Here is a 2,783-nt window from a genome sequence, read left to right as displayed (position 1 = left end):
CCTTCCCCTTCGCCCCCGCAAGGCCTGCGTGTGATAACCCGTGCCAGCCACACCCGCAGAGACCTGGCCCTTCCCGCGGCCCGGCCCAAGGCCTGTGTGAGATACGCCGTGCCAGCCACACCCGCAAGAGCCTGGCCCTTCCCCTGCGCCCAGCCATGGGCCTGCGTGAGATACACCGTGCCAGCCACACCCGCAAGAGCCTGGCCCTTCCCCTGCGCCCGGCCCCGGCCTGTGTAGATACGCCGTGCCAAGCCACACCCGCAGAGAGCCTGGCCCCTTCCCCTGCGCCCATCCATGGGCCTGCATGAGATACGCCGTGCCAGCCACACCCGCAGAGAGCCTGGCCCCTTCCCCTGCGCCCGGCCATGTGCCCCCCGCGTGAGAATACGCCGTGCCATCCACACCCGCAGAGAGCCTGGCCCCTTCCCCTGCGCCCACCTGGGCCTGCGTGAGATACGCCGTGCCAGCCCACCCGCAGAGAGCCTGGCCCTTCCCCTTCGCCCGCCATGGGCCTGCGTGAGTATGCCGTGCCAGCCACACCCGCGAGAGCCTGGCCCTTCCCCTGCGCCAGTCCAAGGCCTGCGTGAGATACGCCGTGCCAGCCACACCCAGAAGCCTGGCCCTTCCCTGCGCCCTGCCCAAGGCCTGCGTGAGATACGCCGTTCCAGCCACACCCGCAGAGAGCCTGGGCCCTTCCCCTTCGTCCACCATGGCCTTGAGATACACCGTTCCAGCCACACCCGCAGAGAGCCTGGCCCCTTCCCCTGCGCCCGGCCATGGGCCTGCGTGAGATACACCGTGCCAGCCACACCCGCAGAGACCTGGCCCTTCCCCTGCGCCCACCATGGGCCTGCGTGAGATACACCGTGCCAGCCACACCCGCAGAGAGCCTGGCCCTTCCCCTGCGCCCAGCCTGGGCCTCGTGAGATACACCGTGCCACCACACCCGCAGAGAGCCTGGCCCTTCCCCCTGCGTCCAGCTGGCCTGCGTGAGATACACGTGCCAGCCACACCCGCAGAATCCTGGCCCTTCCCCTGCGCCCGCCCACACCCGCAGAGAGCCTGGCCCCCTTCCCCTGTGCCCAGCCATGGCCCGTGTGAGATACACCGTGCCAGCCACACCCGCAGAGAGCCTGGCCCCTTCCCCTGTGCCCCAGCTTGGCCCGTGTGAGATACACCGTGCCAGCCACACCCGCAGAGAGCCTGGCCCTTCCCCCCGGCCCCTGCTGGGCCTGCGTAGATACACTGTGCCAGCCACACCCAGAGAGCCTGGCCCCTTCCCCTGCCCCATCATGGCCCCGCTTGAATACGCCGTGCCAGCCACACCGCAGAGAGCCTGGCCCCTTCCCCTGTGCCCAGCCATGTGCCCGCTTGAGATACACCGTGCCACCACACCCGCAGAGAGCCTGGCCCCTTCCCCTGCGCCCCCATGGCCTGCGTGAGATACGCCGTGCCCGCCACACCCGCAGAGAGCCTGGCCTCCCCCCCTGCCGCACAGGCCCTGCCCGCGTGAGATACACCGTGCCATCCACACCCGCATAGGCCTGGCCCTTCCCGCGCCCAGCCTGGGCCCGCGTGAGATACACCGTTCCAGCCACAACCCGCAAGAGCCTGGCCCTTCCCCTGCGCACCGGCCCAAGGCCTGCGTGAGATACGCCGTGCCAGCCACACCCGCAGAGAGCCTGGCCCTTCCCCGCGTCCAGCCATGGCCTGTGTTGATATACACGTGCCAGCCACACCCGCAGAGAGCTGGCCCTTCCCCTGCGCCCGTCCATGGGCCTGCGTGATATACACCGTTCCACCACAACCCGCATAGAGCCTGGCCCTTCCCCGCCGCCAGCCATGGGCTGCGTGAGATACCCGTGCCCGCCACAACCCGCAGAGAGCCTGGCCCCTTCCCCTGCCCCAGCCATGGGCCTGCGTAGATACACCGTGCCAGCCACACCCGCAGAGCCTGGCCCTTCCCCTGCGTCCAGCCATGGGCCTGCGTGAGATACACCGTGCCACCACACCCGCAGAGAGCCTGGCCCTGTCCCCTGCGCCCGGCCCCACCCGCAGAGAGCCTGGCCCCTTCCCCTGTGCCCAGCCTGGCCCGTGTGAGATACACCTCCGCCACACCCGCAGAGAGCCTGGCCCTTCCCCTGTGCCCACCATGGGCCCGTGTAGATACACCGTGCCACGCCACACCCTCAGAGAGCCGGCCCTTCCCCGCGCCCGTCCAGGCCTGCGTGTAGATACACTGTGCCACCACACCCGTAGAGAGCCTGGCCCCTTCCCCTGCGCCCAGCCATGGGCCCGCGTGAGATCCGCCGTGCCAGCCACACACGCAGAGAGCCTGGCCCCTTCCCCTGTGCCAGCCATGGCCCGCGTGAGATACACGTGGCCAGCCACACCCCTCAGAGCCTGGCCCCTTCCCCTGCGCCCAGCATGGCCTTGCGTGAGATACGCCGTGCCAGCCACACCCGCAGAGAGCCTGGCCCTTCCCCTGCGCCACCATGGGCCCGCGTGAGTACACCGTGCCAGCCACAACCCGCAGATAGCCTTGCCCTTCCCTGCGCCCAGCCATGGCCCGCGTGAGATACACCGTGCCAGCCACACCCCGCAAGAGCCTGGCCCTTCCCCTGCGCCCGCCCAAGGCCTGTGTGAGATACACCGTGCCATCCACACCCGCAGAGAGCCTGGCCCCTTCCCCCTGCGCCGGCCATGGGCCTGTGGATACGCTGTGCCAGCCACACCCGCAGAGAGCCTGGCCCCTTCCCCTGCGCCCAGCCATGGGCCTGCGT

The sequence above is a fragment of the Gopherus evgoodei genome, unplaced genomic scaffold (assembly GCF_007399415.2).
Source record: "Gopherus evgoodei ecotype Sinaloan lineage unplaced genomic scaffold, rGopEvg1_v1.p scaffold_49_arrow_ctg1, whole genome shotgun sequence".
NCBI lineage: Eukaryota > Metazoa > Chordata > Testudines > Testudinidae > Gopherus > Gopherus evgoodei.
This window is presented reverse-complemented; position numbering follows the sequence as displayed.